General features: G+C 40.5%; 1 pseudogene; it reads left to right on the top strand.

The window, feature by feature from the left end:
* Nucleotides 1-15,240: 15,240 nt before the first annotated feature.
* On the top strand, nt 15,241-16,590 carry LOC136877789 (piggyBac transposable element-derived protein 3-like; annotated as a pseudogene).
* The last annotated feature ends 4,187 nt before the right edge of the window (nt 16,591-20,777 follow it).

Below are 20,777 nucleotides of genomic sequence, written 5' to 3'. Positions count from 1 at the left end.
ATTGAGGTAAGCACATACACGGAATTGTAAACAAAGGTTAGTATGGCATGAACGTATGTACTGGCTACAAAAATCAATCATCCTTAATCACCACTGATCGGCATTTAGGGCAGTCGCCCAAGTGGCAGATTACCCATCTGTATTTTATCTAGTATCTTCTTAAATAATTGCAAATCATTTGGAAACTTATTGAACATCCCCTTTGGCAAATTATTCCAATCCCTAACTTCTCTTCCTATAAACGAATATTTGCCCTAATTACTCCTCTTGAATTCAAACATTATCTTCATACTGTGATCATTCCTACTTGTAGCAACACCGCTTAAACCTATACGTCTGCTGATGTCATTCTACGCCATATATCCCATGACAGCTCGGAAATAACCATTTAATCACCCCAGCTCAAACTTTACAACATTTTCGTAATGCTATTCTTTTGTTGGAAATCACCCAGAACAAATCGAACTGCTTTTCTTTGAATATATTCCAGTTCTCGAATCAAGTAATCATGGTGAGGGTCCCAAAAACTTGAACCATACTCTAGTTGGGGTCTTACCAGAGAATCACATGCCCTTCTTGTATATCCTTACTACAACCCCTAAATACCCTCATAACCATGTGCAGAGATTTGTACATTTTATACATTTGGGCTACTATAGCAACTCTCCATTCATTTGATATAGTTTTTCATGTCAACAGTAATCAATTAAGTACTTCAGATACGGTACTATATCCCAACCCGTTGTCTTTAGTGTATCCCCAGAAATCTTATCAATTCAGCTGCTTTCCTAATTTTCTACTTTTATATTTTATTGTAAATGTCATTGTTATCGTAGGTGAAGTTTAAATACACTGACTGACAGAGCAAATGCAACACCAAGAAGGAGTGGTCAGAACTTTATGCCAATTGCAGGGTAGACTGACGTCACTGAGGTATGCTCATGATGTGAAATGCGCCGCTGTGCTGCGCACGTAGCGAACGATAAATGGGACACGGCGTTGGCGAATGGCCCACTTCGTACCGTGATTTCTCAGCCGACAGTCATTGTCATTGTAGAACGTGTTGTCGTGTGCCACAGGACACGTGTATAGCTAAGAATGCCAGGCCGCCGTCAACGGAGGCATTTCCAGCAGACAGACGACTTTACGAGGGGTATGGTGATCGGGCTGAGAAGGGCAGGTTGGTCGCTTCGTCAAATCGCAGCCGATACCCATAGGGATGTGTCCACGGTGTAGCGCCTGTGGCGAAGATGGTTGGCGCAGGGACATGTGGCACGTGCGAGTGGTCCAGGCGCAGCCCGAGTGACGTCAGCACGCGAGGATCGGCGCATCCGCCGCCAAGCGGTGGCAGCCCCGCACGCCACGTCAACTGCCATTCTTCAGCATGTGCAAGACACCCTGGCTGTTCCAATATCGACCAGAACAATTTCCCGTCGATTGGTTGAAGGAGGCCTGCACTCCCGGCGTCCGCTCAGAAGACTACCATTGACTCCACAGCATAGACGTGCACGCCTGGCATGGTGCCGGGCTAGAGCGACTTGGATGAGGGAATGGCGGAACGTCATGTTCTCCGATGAGTCACGCTTCTGTTCTGTCAGTGATAGTCACCGCAGACGAGTGTGGCGTCGGCGTGGAGAAAGGTCAAATCCGGCAGTAACTGTGGAGCGCCCTACCGCTAGACAACGCGGCATCATTGTTTGGGGCGCTATTGTGTATGATTCCACGTCACCTCTAGTGCGTATTCAAGGCACGTTAAATGCCCACCGCTACGTGCAGCATGTGCTGCGGCCGGTGGCACTCCCGTACCTTCAGGGGCTGCCCAATGCTCTGTTTCAGCAGGATAATGCCCGCCCACACACTGCTCGCATCTCCCAACAGGCTCTACGAGGTGTACAGATGCTTCCGTGGCCAGCGTACTCTCCGGATCTCTCACCAATCGAACACGTGTGGGATCTCATTGGACGCCGTTTGCAAACTCTGCCCCAGCCTCGTACGGACGACCAACTGTGGCAAATGGTTGACAGAGAATGGAGAACCATCCCTCAGGACACCATCCGCACTCTTATTGACTCTGTACCTCGACGTGTTTCTGCGTGCATCGCCGCTCGCGGTGATCCTACATCCTAATGAGTCGATGCCGTGCGCATTGTGTAACCTGCATATCGGTTTGAAATAAACATCAATTATTCGTCCGTGCCGTCTCTGTTTTTTCCCCAACTTTCATCCCTTTCGAACCACTCCTTCTTGGTGTTGCATTTGCTCTGTCAGTCTGTGTACTTCGTTAGTACTAACCACCTCTTCTATCTGGACATTTGAATTGTAACCAACAATCTTTACACACTGCTGACTGAATTCTTCTGTCTTCTGTAGATCCTCGCATACATACTTCCGTCGTTCATTAATGATTCCTGGAATGTCCTTCTTGGAATCTGTTTCTTCCTTAAAGTATCGATACACACCCTTCCATTTTTCACTAAGGTGTGTATGATTGCCAATTATGCTTGCCATCATTTTATCATTATAGCTGACTTCTTCGCTAGATTAAATTTCCTAGTAATTTTCTGAAATATCTGCTTATTTCCACTACCATTTCTAACTCTAATTCTTTCCAACCTGCATCTCCTTCTTATGGCCGGTTTCTGGTACACCACAGTTACCTGTGAGTTACCTAAAAGCGCTTGTAACTTTAACTGTGCTGTTAACTTTAATGAGTTTCCGGAAACTTAAATCCAGATTTATAAGCCCTGGTAATAAACAGTACAGTTATCGTCATGTTTAGTACCTCTCGTCCTCCGATAGATGTCTCTACGCAAATGTTTTTAGGGTCATTTTAGTAATATCTAGTTACTTTTACTAGCAGAAGTTTTCTACAATGAAAAATGGTTGGCAAATACGTACACAGTCATGTAAATCAGTCTGATTCAGCATGTAATAATCTCTCATAATATGAAAATACGTACGATCTAATGATGCAAAAATTACGTATATATTACATCCTCTTCTTTCTTATTGACAGTATACAGACATCGTCTTAAATTTCACCTTGAACGTTGTCGTCAATCAGATCACTTTTCATTGATCCAGAACAGAACAAGCGTAAACGAAAATAATCACATAAATGAAAACGTGCCGCACACTTTGGAACCTATCATTCCGACACTGAAGTTCTGCACTGATGATGCTATATCCATCTGTTCTTGCTGCAACTGTTGCCGTTTTTTTTTTTTTTTTTTTTTTTTTTTTTTTTTTTTTTTTTTTTTTTTTTTTTTTACACTGACCACGCAACATGCATCGACAAAAATACTCTATTAACTGCTGACGTGAAGTCCACTTGAGAACTTCAATGGAACGTAGCGAGCTAACCCTGACTCAGGGTGTGAAGTGTGTTGAAACAGATTAGAAGATGACAAACTACAGCTCCCTGCAAGACTTTTAATTAAAGAAGTCCAGATGTTTTATGTTTATTAGGAGTCTATGAGACCTCACGTCACCGGTTAAAGGATATAATGGCATTAAAAAAAGCAATGAAAAGCCGATATTTATTATTCAGCAGGTTAATATTAAATGCATACCTGTACCTAAGTAATTTATGATTTGGTACAAATGTAAATATTAATGGTAAATCCTCCATAATTTCAGATTGTGTTCACTACGGTAACTGTTGGTGGGACTCATGATTCAAAGCATGACGAAAGAGATCTTAACCAGTAGCGTAGCCAGGATTTCAGTTTGGGGGGGGGGGGGGCATTCATCCAGAATTTTATTTTGATAGGTGTCCAAACTTCCATAGTTTAGGTGGTGTAGAATACCGAAAAAGGAAATGGGTGTCCTTGGATCCAAAGTAAGAGTGGTGGATTCGTGCGGATTCCGGAAGCTAATAGTAATTTTTTCTTCTTCTTTTTCTTCTTCTTCCTCTTCTTTTCCCACATCTGTGGGGTCGCGGGTGCGAAATGTGTCGCACATGTGGATTTGACCCTGTTTTACGGCCGGATGTCTTTCCCGACGCCAACCCTACATAGAGGGACGTAATCAGTGTTGTGTGTTTCTTTGGTGGTTGGTAGTGTAGTATGTTGTCTGAATATGGACATGATGGGACAAACACCTAGTCCCTAGCCAGAAGAATTAATCAGACGCGATTAAAATCCCCGACCCAGCCGGGAATCGAACCCGGAACCGTCTTAACCGAAGGCCTCAACACTGATCATTCAACCAATGAGTCGGACACCGTAAGCTAATATTAATGCACATTATATATAAAATGCTCAATAAAAGTACATTCGTTAAAACTCCTGGGGTGTCTGGACCTGCTTGTACGACACCCCCCCCCCGCGGTCCCCCGTCCACCGGCTACATCTGTTACTCCCATCCCAACATAACTGCAGCATTTCATATATTCCGAGTACAAGTGAAATGAATGCAAGAATAAACAGTTTGAGTAAGGATGCAATATTCTGGTTTAGAATAAATACGGTAATGTTATTATAATAATGGTCATGTGATAAGCAATAAAGAAGTGACATTTTATACAAATAGTGCGACAAAGATATACACACACACGCGTCGAATACAGGTTTCTCGCCCTTCTTGTCCATGGCTAGATGATGAAGGCAAGAGAATGATGGCCAAATACAGAAGAAACAATACACGACACTTACGGATTTCGCCTTGCTAAAATGGGAGACAATTCGACGGTGGGGCTCCTAGTGACTTGACCTGAACAAATCGCGCTAAATTCAAATATCAATGGAAATGTATATACGGAAATGGATAAATAAATTACGTCTAGAAAGACAGTGGCATTGAGATATTAACTTCGAAGTTGCTAAAGCAATTCTGGATAAATGAATGAAGAATTATTTAAAAGGTTATTATTCAAAGACTGAAATTAGACATATAAACAAGGTGTGAAATGGACTGCTGTGAAATGGCTTGATCTTTCATTTATGCATTACTTTTTTAGCTTTAGCATACCTGCCTGAAATCTTACGGTTGGATTTGTCTTTTTTCCTCATTTAAAAACAATGTATCATCACATTAAGACATTTGTCAATAAAAATATCGGCACATTCCTTACACATATGATGCAATGAATTAACATTTAATAGCTGGACAATTTTCCTCTTAACATGAAGCCTACTAACAGAAAGAAAATCTATAAAATCCCGGCTTTAATCTGAGAAGAGGGATAAAAGAAAGAAAAGTTTGAAAATGTTGTCGATAGTGATGCTTTGAGGAATATTTACGTACAATTAGAGTAAAAATGTAACATACCCTTGGCTGTATAGTCGAGGATTTTTAAAGTCGCTGGCCTGGAAATGATCTGAACAGATCTTATAATTCTTATATAAGCGTAACCCCCCTTCTTTCTTGTACACCTTATCCAAATCACTTCTGTGACATTTCAAAACCCACAGATCATACCTAAAACAACACATCGGTATTGAAGGTTAACTGCTGCACTATAGATTAAAATATGCGTATTACATTTTATGCCAGTTAAAACATGGGTCGAGCAGGTCAGAAATAAAAATCTCTGTCACTGGAAGAATATATATGCAAACACAATATTACTTACATGTTCTTGTCACGAGGGAACCTGAAGAACGAGCGCGCATTTTTCTCTACTTCGTAATTACTGCAGCCAAACACAGCACATACCTTTCCCCTCATGTTGAGAGGAGATATCAAGGAATGACACACGCTACTATTTAATTATGTCAACTCACTGAAAACGCATAAATAACACCAAAAACTTCACACAAAAATACACGTGCTTTTATGACAGAATCAGTACCGTTCAGGTCTATCCGCTAGAGTGAGCTCCAGTAGCTGTCCCTCGATATCTCGCACAGTGTCGTGTATTGTCTCTACTGTATTTGTGATGGCCCACCGTGACTCGTTATTTCGACATTATAAACAAACCCTAGATGACACAGACTTCGAATCTAACCGCATCTTAAGTATTCTACGGCCCCTAATTTTCTGTATTTTTATCAATGACATACCATCTGTGACAGGAAATAACACACATAACCTCTGTGCTGACGATCTTCAAATATATCGACACTGCGACCTCCGACGACTCAGTGTACTGTATATGCACAACGAAGCTCTCTTATACTAAACTGCAAAAAAAACCTCAGACAATTATAATTGGATCACGAAAATTACTGAGCTGCTCAATGTCGCAATCCCGCCTATCCTACTGAATTATTTCCTACAGTAAAACGGTTTAAAATCCCGGCGTAATGATGAATGAAGCAGTTGATTGGTGTGATCACACGAAACAAATAGGGCCTACGTAAAAATTTTTTTGAGTTCTTCACCTTCTTAAACGCCAGAGGGATGTATTTCCATTTGAGCTACAGGCCAAACGAATACAGACACTCATTCTCCCTATTCTTGATTATTGTGACGTTTTAGTTGACATGACGAGAGAAGAAACACTTAAACTTCAACGAGCACTGAATTCCTGCCTGCGATTTATTTACAATATCGAGTACGATGTTCATATCACCCCATACTAACAGGCTGTCTCATGGCTGATGTCTGAAAACGTCGGCAGCTACACACTTTAACGATGATGATCAGAGTGGTAGCTGAAAGTCAGCCAAAGTTTATTTCTTCTAAATTCATCTTTTTATCATCAATTCACAACTTAAATACACGTTCTAGATTCATTCTTTCTATTTCACTGCACCGCACAAATAAAATTAATTGATAATTTGTGGTGACTATCGCCAGATTATGTAATTCCCTGCCAGTTCAGGTCAGAGAAACTAGCTTTTTTAAATCACGATTTAAGGTCACCTGCCGAGACTCCCTGCTGACAGCTGACTGAATGGTTGAAGTATGAATGTGTGCGTTGCTGAGGATTAGCCATTTTTTAAGAGTTTTTAATATTAATTTAGTAATGTATTTAAATTTATTTTCAATTCTATTAATTTATGCAGTTTTAACTATTTTAAGTATCTCAGTATTTTATTTAAGATTCTGATCAGTATGTGGTTAAGTGTACGAGAGGGCCTGGAGCCCTAACTTCGCCACTGTACTGAAGGCACTAATAAATAAATAAACAAATAAACAAACAAATAAATAAATAAATAAATAAATAAATAAATAAATAAATAAATAAATAAATAAATAAATAAATAAATAATGTAAAGCGTATGGGTATAGTTCTTTTTTTAGTTGGTAAAGAAAAATACGCGTTACAACACATGCTATGTAGGGTTTACCTTGTCCTATTAGTTTCCAACGCGGTTAGGGCCACGCAGCTGTGAGCTTGCATCCGGGAGGTGGATTCGAACCCCACTGTCGGCAGCCCTGAAAATGTTTTCCCGTAGTTTCCAATTTTCACACCAAGCAAATGCTGGAGCTGTACCTTAATTAAGGCCACGGCCGCTTCCTTCCCACTTCTAAGCCTTTCCTATCCCACCGTCGCCATAAGACCTATCTGTGTCGGTGCAACGTAAAGTAAATTGTTAATTACTTTCCTCACAAGCCTGGGATACAGAATATAGTAGTATAAAGTTAGAGTTTTGTGACGGTAATATTCGTATGTATAGTTTTTATTAACGTGTCAGAAACCAACGACACTGAGCTGTTGCCATTTCAACACCGTTTTAAGGGTTACCGATCCAAGCCGGGATTTGAACCTGCGAACTCGGACTCAGAAGGACAGAGACACAACCTACTGAGCCACGTGAAAAGAAGGCTTTTGTGATTATTGTTATGAATAGATGCAGTTAGTATTTTTACAAAGGTTTTATGAGGAGCATTTATTAAGGCGTACGTTTTCTTACTGTCCTAAATGCACGAGGCCGGACAGAAGAACTAGCTAGAAGCTAAGCAGCCATGCAGGGGTGGCGCTTCCTTCTCTGTTCACTTTTCTAAACCAAACTCCATGACGTAACAGCCCCGAAGCGCCATCGCCTACCAAGCGACGGCTGTTCAGCCCCGAGGCCTGCAGATTACGAGGTGTCTTGTGGTCAGCTCGACGAATCCTCTCCACCGTTATTCTTGGCTTTCTAGACCGGAGCCGCCATCTCACCGTCAGATAGCTCCTCAATTATAAACACATGGGCTGAGTGTACCTCGTACCAGCCCTCAGATCCAGGTAAAAGTCCTTGATCTGGCCGGGAATCGAACCCGGGGCCTCCGGTAAGAGGCAGGCACGCTACCCCTACACTGTTAAGCCGGCTGGTTATTTTTAGGTCTCCTTATATTCGAATTTGACTTAAAGCATCCTGCATTCGATTCCCGACACTGACAGAGTTAAGAAAGGCATGGGATGGGGAGGATACAACGTTGTTTTTGGGTGCAGTAGAGTTTTCCTTGAGTCTCCTGTAATCGAAATATCTACGGCCTGGAAGGTAGTCACCTTCACGGAGTGTAATACCAAAGTGGTTCCTTTTTTAAGAAGACAAATTAAATAAAGATTCTACTTCCTCACAAACGAAGAACGATATAATCAAATTTACGAACAGTTTCAATAATGCAGCCGGTGTATGTTAAGAGTACAGAAGGTATAATTGTACATGGTAACAATCAAAACCAACAATATCTACTGAAGATCCGTCACCGCACTCGGTAGTACCGGCTTTCTTTTTATATCCACCGGGCGAGTTGGCCGTACGGTTAGAGGCGCACAGCTGTGTGCTTGCTTCCGGGAGATAGTGGGTTCAAACACCACTATCGGCAGCCCTAAAGATGGTTTTCTGTGGTTTCCCATTTTTTATGCTAGGGGATTTACGTCGCACCGACACAGATAGGTCTTATGGCGACGATGGGATAGGAAAGGCCTAGGAGTTGGAAGGAAGCGGCCGTGGCCTTAATTAAGGTACAGCACCAGCATTTGCCTGGTGTGAAAATGGGAAACCACGGAAAACCATTTTCAGGGCTGCCGATAGTGGGATTCGAACCTACTATCTCCCGGATGCAAGCTCACAGCCGCGCGCCTCTACGCGCACGGCCAACTCGCCCGGTAGGTTTCCCATTTTCACACCAGGCAAATGCTGGGGCTGTACCTTAATTAAGGCCACGGCCGCTTCTTCCCACTCTCAGCCCTTTCCTTTCCCATCGTCGCCATAAGACCTACGGTGCGACGTAAAGCAAATTCTAAATAAAAAATAAAAAATCTTTTCACAACCCCTTCCAAGGAAAAGTTTTATCCACACTACTGGCCTGAAATTATTTTGTGGGTACGCCACTGCATCCACTCACCATTTAAGGTACAAGGTAAGTCCGAAGAATGGTTGGATACTCAAAATACGCCACCATAAATGATGCGGTTCTGGCTCAAAAGTGTAAGGAAAGGTAAGGGACGGGATCTAGTGTTTTAAGTAGAATCCGTATCAATAGAACGTGACTTCCCAGTTTAAAAATGTTTCATGTATCGACTGCGATTCAAGCCTGGGCCGTCCTGATGAGAAGATAGAACCATTGGAACTGAGTTATCACGCCCGCCAATTACAAAATAGTTACCCGCACTTTTGATGGTGCCATTTGAGGTTCCAATCAGTCCCCGGGCATTTGACAAAATATATAGGCCTACCTATCGAACTTAGGCTCGACTCCGCAATTGTCTTGCTACTGTAAAAATAAATAACAACTTTCATAACTTACCGAGGATGCACATATTGTTGGCTTCTCAGTGACAAAACGGTCCCTCTTCAAAAAAAGTTACTTATATTGCACAAAATGAGGAACTAACGTGCAGCTCACAATCCTGTCACAGTCTGCCCAACGCTGCAACTTAAACACAGCACATCTCTTAACCACGGTACAACCCGAGGATCCCTAGGACTTTGTTGTTTCCTGGAACCGATATGCAATAGCTGACACGATGTTGTAAGCTTGCGACTGTTTCTGGACGTGCCCTTCCCCCCCCCCCCCCCCGGTTATCGCGGTGGTCACGTTTCTGCCCCCTACTGAGTAATCCCTTGTTAATTGCCCCTTTCTTCATGTCTTAACATTTGTCAACACACGGTTACATTCTCAATACTGAGGCCTCTACAGGGAAATATCCCCGCGCATCACAATCCTAAGTGTCTCCCTTTCATTCAAGCAGTACAAATATGGAGATTTATGTATGGCCCTATTGAGCCCTGCTAGTAGATTCTTGTCGCTCCGTTAACTTAACATTTCGGCGTACGTTTTTAAGTTGTTCGTACCGTACGTAAAACAACGGCTGATCCTCGCTCTAGTTTCAGGAAATATTTTTTTTGGGGGGGGGGCGGCCCCACTGGGCCCCCCCTTGGCTACGCCAGTGATCTTAACATTATAGCTGCACTGAAAGATCAATTAGAGCCTGATGAAAATCCGTTCGAATCGAGTTCTATTTTATTTGACGATTTATTTCCCGTATTGGAAGATATATCTACAGTAGAGGCGTCATGCTCCGAGGAGATTATAACCTAAACAGCTGGGACAGATGACACCATTAAACAGTGACTAAAGCCAGTGATAACATGGAAGTAAACGTACTAACGGAAATATTGTTGAGTCCAGCACACCCAAGCACGTTAAAACTACAATGAATGACTGTAAATATATTATAACCACTTCATTATCACTTTCTAATGTTTACGAAAGTGATATAAGACCTTGTACGAAACGGTACCGGTATGGAGTGGCGCCTCATAGCGGTATTTGTTGGAATCAGTTCTAACATAGAGGTAACTACAGCACTAGCTGCAGTTACCAGTCTTCGCGGAGATAACTGTGAAGAAGCTGATAAATGTTGTTTCGGAAACTCATTTTAAACATATCACCATGTTAAGTCACTGGTAACTACCCATCTACAGATAACTGCCATTTCAGAAACCGGCCATAAAACAGCTACAGCAGATCGTACGTAACGTTGGTATGATACCTCTAGCTCCCAGTAAAATGTACATAAACCTCGGTTTAGTCCAAGTGATATTTATCTCTGAAGAAATTCACTGTGTTATCGCATCATTGGAATATGGATGGATTTTAATGAAACTTGGTATTTCGGTTTAGAATAATGTGGAGGAGGATGTTAGCTATAAGTTGATAAACAATTTCGTCAGGGTGGGGTATTTCAGAGGGGACCTAAAACTCGATCTATCTTTCTTACGATTGGTTTTGCATGAAAATAGCTTATGACAACATGAATTTATAATTTTTTCTATGCGTTTTACCGATGCAGTGAAAAATAAGGGAAATGTCAGTGACAGCCGTGCCAAAATTTAAGCCCAAGAGCCGGTAACTAAGGCTGTTGACTGAAAGGAGAGTTGCTATGGAGTTCAACCCGGCAAGACTTTGCAGATCTGTCGGTATTTCTTTTTAAATATCAACCCACTATTATACTTGGCTTCCTAAATTAGACATATTATCCCAGTACACTCGAAACCATATTTTACTTTCACCAATAAAAACATCAGACAAAATCTCCAACACGTATTCCCATTCAATAATATTATTCCTCAACTTACTTGCAAATCTTTTCTCAACTATTTTCACAAACTCTATAGGATTAAACTGTTTTCCAGAAAACTTGGTTAAATCACGATCCCTACTGAACAAACCACTCGCCACTATCATTTCTCCCGTCATCTCACCTGTACCTTCCTGCCGTATCACTTCCTGGCAACTCAAAATTTCTTCTTCCGCTACTCTCTCAGCATTCTCTTCCTCTATTCTCACTTCTTTCCTGCAATTCTTCCTCTCTCTCTCTCTCACCTGCTGTGATAGCGTTTCCTGTTCGTTCCGTAGTTCAGTGACCTCCACAAGTTTGCTTTCAATTTGTTCATTTCTACTAATCTGTTCCCTCGTATCTTTCCCCACTGCATTGTAAATCTTGTCCAATCTTTTTCCGACTACCTCAAGAATTTCTTCCCGATTAATATTTCTGACAACTTAATACTTACCGGTACGATCTTGTTACTGTCCTTTGTACATATTTCTTTGACTTGCTCGGTCTGAATATGAAGACTGCTCCGATTCAACTTCATTTCACCTTCAATTTCAACACACTATTCATCTGACTCACTTTCTAACTTACATGTTTACTCTGTTACCTCTATTATCTTAGAATCTATATTAATAATGATCGCACTGTTACTATCAATTAATTCTTCGATTTTACTACTTATAGAGTTAATCTGTTTATTACAATTTTCATTATTAGTACTAATTAATTCTTTCATCTGTTCCTTACTATTTTCGTTACTACTAATTATTTGTTCCATTCGTTTATTACTATTTTCGCTACTAATATCCATCTTTTCCTCCATTCTTTTCTGACTATTTTCACTACTAGTATCAATCTTTTCACTGAGCTTCTTATTTTCATTACTGAGCTCGGTAAGTCTGGCCATCAGCAAATTTAGAATATCTTGGTTCATTCCCCTCGCGATTTACTTTTGGGTTTCAGTATGCTTCTCAATTTCTGCACTTTCCTGAATTACCTCAGAAGCTTCTATCGTATTCACCTGCTCCCTACTCTGAATTTCACCTTGGATGTCCGCAGAAGCAATGACCTCGTCGTCACATGACTTGTTATTGTCTTCCTTGCCCATCTTTGGTTCACTAGTGATAGTACGCGATCTCAAATTAATTTCCCTCTTCAAATCCCTTGACATATCCCCAAAATACAAATATATATCACAAAATTACACTCCTGGCATTTACTGGTAATAATTTCCGTTGGCTTAAATGCGCATACTCTTCCCAAATGAACCTATGATATGCTGTCATTCAGACCAAATTCTGAATTTCTTCGTGCACCACGTTGCGGGGCCACATTGAGACTTTCCTAAGTCGCTGACTATCTTTTGAAACATATTAATCTGAATTTAATATGGAAAATCTGAATATCTGCATTTAACTTGAAAATTATGAAAATTAATATTCATTAAATAAAATACACAATCGTCGAACCCTGGACTCACACTTATTTCTTACCTGCTTACTTACACATACGTTATTTGAAGGGCGCCAGCTACCACTCAGTGCAGCAATAATAGAATCAGAATCTTGACTATCTCTAGGGTGTGGGGTAATAAGCTTACTTTTGACAACATACCATATAAGTTCTGGGAAAAGGAGATTGGCGTTCGGTTTCCCCATTAATTTTGAGGTTAAGATATTTTACTGTCATTGAAATAAAACTATGAATTCGTTTGATAGAACAAAATATATTCTTTAAATAATATATAAAAATAGTGAGTCTTGTTGCGATAAAACAGATGAGAATATGAAATTATGACATTGCAACTGAAAGAAACTAGGCATGAATTTGAATTCTTCTTGACCGGACATTTAACAATTTGTACGAAATATTTCCCTCACTGATTCACTTGACTGTACCTTCAACACTTTGAGTGTAATTACGACGTAATCCTTTGATCTGGTGTTTACTGTAGATGTGTCACGCCTAACTCGGTGATACATCCTTGTGACTGCTTCTTCTCCACATCATCTGACTTCTTTGTAAGTCAATATGGTATTACCTCATAGCAGGTAGTATCCCTCTCTGACTCCATGGTAAGCCCTTGCGTCCGTGTCTTCAACTAAGTGAGCGATCAACTTTGTCCTCACTCTCTCAATGACCAATAATTAATGGCTCACTGAGTCTTCTCCATCTCTCGTTCACACTCGTTGACTGACCGACTGAGGCTTCTTCATCTAGTAGACTTCTTCACTGTTCAGCTTCCGTTTAAATAATGACTGACGCTACAATATGCAACCACCTTTTATAGACGTTGGTTGACACAGCTACGTAATCTCCAGAAATAACAATGACATACTCCCACAACGCCTCAAACTGTTGCATGTAAGGGTGAAATGCCTCGGGGCTCCCTAAGAAACTCAAAGGAACAGAGCTCAGTGCTAAGTGAGCACGATGACGTAGCCATGAAGTGGCGATGACTTGGCAGAATCGCCAGTAGTGCAAAATATAACAACGTCACATCCACATCTGATACATCGAAACTCTCACTGTACAGGTATTTAATGTTAATCTACATATACGTATATATGCATACACTCAATTACAAATACGCAAGCGACAAGCAATGCATAATGGAATTGAATAATAATTATAACAAAATAATAGTAATCTCACAGATAAAATAATAATAATACGGACATAATAATAATAATAATAATAATAATAATAATAATAATAATAATACAGATAAAATAATAAAATTACAGATATCATCTTGTAACGGGATTTGAACCGTTACATACCCTCTACTTTCCGACGGTCCACATATGTGGACCTCAGTTGTAAGCTAATTTCTCGTGGGTTTTAATGCGGAATTTGTTGCGTAGCGACCGCAATCCTTGTCTGTGGACTTCTTAGTTCACCTTGTAGCCACAGGAACACTGTAGTATTCATAACTGTCATGATAGGTTTAAATGTAAAGAGCGGTGCGCGAGAAGATGGCTTCCTCCCATCACGCTGAAAGTAAGTATACATTTCCCAGTAAATAACTCAGAATCTAACTAAGCTGATTTTTTTCAATGATTTGTAGCATTTGTAGAGTCTGTGAATTAATTCAGTTTATTAACATAGTTAAGTGGTACTGATATTTATCGCATAATGTGATGGTCCTCATACGTGGACCTCAGTTGAGTGGTGTATTATTTTTTCTATAGGTTTTGGTATGGGAGTGATGAGTAATAGCATCATAGTTACCGAATGACATTAGAGGAAATGCGTTGTTTTATGGCAAAATAATTTACTTTATGTTTATTCTTTCTTTACAGAAGGAAGATTTCTTGATGAAAGAGATATATGGAATTTTCTGGATGAAAGTGTTGCGGATCTGTCCGAGGGCGAGCTTGACGAATTCCCAGTTAGGTACCTACTGATGTTACTAACTTTGACTCATCTTCTGTGTACGATAATGACGGTGATGTAAATGAAGGTGAAGGTCTTGGAAATGAATGTGTCATAAATAGAGAAAATGTTGTGCTTGGCAACAATGAAGATGAAGGAAACAGATCTACTGAATCGGTGGTGTCTCAGGCGCACACATCTCCAACTCCTAAGACCCACGTTATGAAATGGAGAAATAAATCTATGACTTTACAGGACCCCTGTAATGATAAAGTATTTTTAACAGACTATGATAATGAAAAGGGAATTTTAGATTCATTCTTAGAATACCTACCTCTCAGTTTCTGGGAACAACACACAGAACAAACTAACCTCTATTCAGTTCAAAGGCGTGACTTGAAATCCGTAAATACTACTAAGGTATGATGCATTTGGCTGGTGTGCATGTGATGATGGGTGTGCTGGGTTATCCACAAGCCAAAATGTACTGGCAACGTGATACTGAGGTGCCGATAATTTCCAAGTGTATGTCCAGGGATCGTTTCTTCGAACTGAGGAATTTTATGCAATTTGTTGGCAATCAAGGGGAACATGAGGGGGCACTCTGACTCTTGACTGCGTGGAACAAACATGCATATCTCTCCCACGGTCAAAGCATGTATCACTTGATGAACAGATGGTGCCTTTCTCAGGCAAGTGTGGCTTTAGGCAGTTTGTCCCTTCAAAACCAAACCCATTAGGATTGAAGAATTTCATTTTGGCAGCACCAGATGGATTAGTTTTAGATTTTATGTTTTACACAGGGGCAGGTACTGTACACTATCGAGTGAGGACCAAAAAGAATATGGTCTTGGTGGTGCTATTGTCAAGGTTTTGAGAGAAAGTATTTCACAAGATACTCATTGTGTTTACACTGATAGGTTTTTTACCAGTGTAAAATCAGTAGATATGCTACTGCAGAAAAATGTATACAAAACAGGGACTGTCATGAAAAACAGGGTGGGATCAGTGTCACAAAAACTGATAAGGAACTGAAAAGGGGAGAATGGGGCGAGTGGGTAAGGGAAGATGAAAAAATGTGCATTGTAAAATGGAAGGACAACAGGAGTGTTCATCTTCAGTCTTCATGTGTTGGCAGTGAGCCACCTACAACATGCAAAAGATGGTCGAAGGAGGAAAAGGAAAATGTTGTTATTCCCCAGCCATTGATTGTTAAATACTACAATGAAAAAATGGGTGGAGTAGACCTTTGTGATAGATTCATGTCATAATATAGGTGTTACATTCGTACCAACAAATGGCCAGTGCGTATGTTCAACCACTTTGTTGATCTGATAATTGTTAATTGTTGGATAATGTATCACAGATGGTGTGTAGGTAGTGGTATTATTAGACAAAAACGGCTCTCATTATTGGATTACAAAATGCACGTAGGAAAGGCATTGATAAATTTTAAGGACATTGGTTACATAAACATTAGGAAACGAGGACGGCCTCCCTCAGCACCCACCAACCCTGTTGATGAAGATGATGACTCTGAGGATGACATGGACAAACAAGGTACGGTGAAAGTACGAAGAGTTCAGAGCCAACCCATTCCAGAGGTTCGTTTTGACAATGTAGGCCACTTACCAAAATTTGTTGATGCACAGAATGCCTCGAAATGCAGAAGGCCTGTATGTTGTTCCAAAACCAGGGTAGTCTGTACAAAATGTGGCATGTACCTTTGCGCTCTAAAAAACAACCGCTTCTGGCATGATCACACCAAGTAATGAGTAGAATGACTTGTGTAGTGAGAAATTGTTCAGTTATGTATGTATTTAGTTTATATGTATGCACAGAGTTCCTATGTTATGATGAGAGTGTTTTAAAATAGGTGTTGGTTATTTTACGTTAATAATACACAGTTTCCATGTTATGAGAGTGTTTTAAAATAGGTTTTGGTTCTTTTCAAGTAATTAAAGTACCTACATAATTGGAATGAAAACATATATTGTTTCCAAAAAAACCCATCTGCTAAATCAAGAGAAGTGTAATCTATACTGTGCTAACAAAGACCTGAGGTCCACATATGAGAACCCTCAGTTATGCCCTTTGGGCACGTTACGAAGAAAAATTTTACTGCATGGTTTGCTTACTAGTGACCCATATTCTCAGAAATGGCATGTATAAAAATTCCATTTCCGGAGTATTCAGTGCGGGATTGAAGAGGTTTAATAATAATAATAATTGTTTTACGTCCACTAACTCTTTTTACGGTTTTCGGAGACGCCGAGGTGCCAAAATTTAGTCCCGCAGGAGTTCTTTTACGTGGCAGTAAATTTACCAACACGAGGCTGACGTATTTGAGCACCTTCAAATACCACCGGGCTGAGCCAGGATCGAACCTGCTAAGTTGGGGTCAGAAGGCCAGCGCCTTAACCGTCTGAGCCACTCAGTCCGGCGTGTAATAATGCACATACGTGATTGTCCCGTTAAGTAGTATTCAGTCAGCAGTATGTAAAGATTGTTGGTTACAAGGAAAATGTCGAGATAGAGGAGGAGACTAAGGCCAATGAAGTATTAACATTTACATATGATAACAATGACATTTACAATAAGATACAAAAGTTGAAAACTAGACAAGCGGCTGGAATTGATCAGATTTCTGGGGATATAATAAAGACAATAGGTTGGGATATAGTACCATATCTGAGGTACTTATTTGATTATTGTTTGATCGGAGGAGCTATACCAGATGAATGGAGAGTTGCTATTGTAGCCCCTGTGTATAAAGGAAAGGGTGATAGACATAAAGCTGAAAATTACAGTCCAGTAAGTTTGACATGCATTGTATGTAAGCTTTGGGAAGGCATTCTTTCTGATTATATTAGACATGTTTGTGAAATTAATAACTGGTTCGATAGAAGGCAGTTCGGTTTTAGGAAAAGTTATTCCACTGAAGCTCAACTTATAGGATTCCAGCAAGATATAGCAGATATCTTGGATTCTGGAGGTCAAATGGACTGTATCGCGATTGACCTGTCTAAAGCATTTGATAGGGTGGATCATGGGAGACTACTGGCAAAAATGAGTGCAATTGGATTAGACAAAAGAGTGACTTAATGGGTTGCTATATTTCTAGAAAATAGATCTCAGAGAATTAGAGTAGGTGAAGCTTTATCTGACCCTGTAATAATTAAGAGGGGAATTCCTCAAGGCAGTATTATCGGACCTTTATGTTTTCTTATATATATAAATGATATGAGTAAAGGAGTGGAATCGGAGGTAAGGCTTTTTGCGGATGATGTTATTCTGTATAGAGTAATAAATAATTTACAAGATTGTGAGCAACTGCAACGTGACCTCGATAATGTTGTGAGATGGACAGCAGGCAATGGTATGTTGACAAACGGGGTTAAAAGTCAGGTTGTGAATTTCACAAATAGAAAAAGTCCTCTCAGTTTTAATTACTGCGTTGATGGGGTGAAAGTTCCTGTTGGGGATCATTGTAAGTATCTAGGTGTTAATATAAGAAAAGACCTTCATTGGGGTAATCACATAAATGGGATTGTAAATAAAGGGTACAGATCTCTGCACATGGTTATGAGGGTGTTTAGGGGTTGTAGTAAGGATGTAAAGGAGACGGCATATAAGTCTCTGGTAAGACCTCAACTAGAGTATGGTTCCAGTGTATAGGACGCTCACCAGGACTACCTGATTCAAGAATTGGAAAAAATCCAAAGAAAAGCAGCTCGATTTGTTCTGGGTGATTTCCGACAAAAGAGTAGCGTTACAAAAGTGTTGCAAAGTTTGGGTTGGGAAGAATTGAGAGAAAGAAGAAGAGCTGCTCGACTAAGTGGTATGTTCCGAGCTGTCAGCGGAGAGGTGGCGTGGAATGACATTAGTAGACGAATAAGTTTGAGTGGCGTTTATAAAAGTAGGAAAGTTCACAATATGAAGATAAAGTTGGAATTCAAGAGGACAAACTGGGGCAAATATTCATTTATAGGAAGGAGGTTAGGGATTGGAATAACTTACCAAGAGAGACGTTCAATAAATTTCCAATTTCTTTGAAATCATTTAAGAAAAGGCTAGGAAAACAACAGATAGGGAATCTGCCACCTGGACGACTGCCCTAAATGCAGATCAGTATTGATTGATTGATTGAGAATACGACGGGTACTACAGCTAGTAATTAGGCTAATCAAGATGATAGTGTTCCACATTCCCAATACCGGTACACTGACATTCAAATAGGCTACGCAATAGAACAGTCCGTGCTCGTCACGAACCTACCACACTGGTATTTAAAGACATATTGTAAACAGCCATGCTCCTTCTTACAACAGTAGAATGTGATAAAACAGTATAGGCCTAACTATCAAAGCTTCCTTCTAGTACAGTTTCCAATTAGTTCGTTCGTTCGTAATCTGTTTACACTCCAGGGTCGGTTTTTTCCCTCGGACTCAGCGAGGGATCCCACCTCTACCGCTTCAAGGGCAGTGTCCTGGAGCTTCAGACTCTGGGTCGGGGATACAACTGGGGAGGATGACCAGTACCTCGCCCAGGCGGCCTCACCTGCTATACTGAACAGGGGCCTTGTGGGAGGATGGGAAGTTTGGTAGGGATAGACAAGGAAGAGGGAAGGAAGCGGCCGTGGCCTTAAGTTAGGTTCCATCCCGGCATTTGCCTGGAGGAGACGTGGGAAACCACGGAAAACCACTTCCAGGATGGTCGAGGAGGGAATCGAACCCCCGTCTACTCAGTTGCTGAGTGGACCCCGTTCCAGCCCTCATACCACTTTTCAAATTTTCGTGGCAGAGCCGGGAATCGAACCCGGACCTCTGGGGGTGGCAGCTAATCACACTAACCACTACCCCACAGAGGCGGACCAGTTTCCCATTAGTAGGTATTTAAATAAGTAATAACGAATTAACGATGACACTCTTCCACAGTCCTGTTACACTAACATTCAATTAAACAATAGAACAGTCAGTGCTCCACGAACCTACCACCAATAACAGACACTCTACCATTGATTCTGACCCGTACCACGTAGGCAACTCGCTCGGTCTTGCTTACTTTATTTTGTCATCCCATATTGACAGGCACCTAAAAGTGAAGGCGTAGGTATTTTGCTTTTTGACATTTTGGCACTTACTCCAGATAATTAGTTGAATTATTCTGGCATCACATTGTGGAAATATGGCTACCGGTACCTTACGCCAGTTCCATGTATGTATCATACGTAATACTAGCAATTGGCCGTGGCTTCATTCGCGTGGATTTCGTAATTTGATCAAAGTAATCGTTCCCCGACGTTGTACTAAGACATTATCTGAAAATTCCTCGAGTATAAACACTCGCCCAAAAAGTGAGTTTCATTTACCCTAGAAATTCTTTGCAAACCATGTTCGTGGTATTACCATTTGGGTCTAAGATGACCATGCGACATAGAACTGTACGTATGAGAAACAATTTTCTCTCAAGTCGAAAAAATAAATACATGTTCCTTTATATTTAAAGGAGATTCCAAATACCTAATCCCACATCTGTAACATCTTCAGTTTTTGAGATATACATAAGTATCCCCGTAAAAAGAATTCAACCCCTCAATCAGTCCATCCCCCACCCTATCTACAGTAAGTGTATTTTCCGAAAACAAAATACAAGTTCCTTTATTTTTAAGGGAGATTCCAAATACCAATTTTTACGTCTCTAACATCTTCAGCTTTTAAGATATAAGTATCCTCATAAAAAATAATAAATACTTTTCACTTCTTTTCACTCCCCGTTAAGTACCTCCCCCGAAAACTAAAAGGTACATGTTCCTGTATTTTTAAAGGACTTTCTAAATACCAAGTTTCTTGTCTCTAACATGTTAAGTTTTGACATATAATGTAGATACAGGCCTTTACTGCCGAGATGTAGTGTTTACAGAGCACTATGTCTTCTGGTATGGGCTATATCAAATTTG

Source organism: Anabrus simplex, chromosome 7 (assembly GCF_040414725.1).
Source record: "Anabrus simplex isolate iqAnaSimp1 chromosome 7, ASM4041472v1, whole genome shotgun sequence".
Lineage (NCBI taxonomy): Eukaryota > Metazoa > Arthropoda > Insecta > Orthoptera > Tettigoniidae > Anabrus > Anabrus simplex.
The sequence above is the reverse complement of the archived record's forward strand: the minus strand, read 5'-3'. Positions and strand labels throughout refer to the sequence as shown.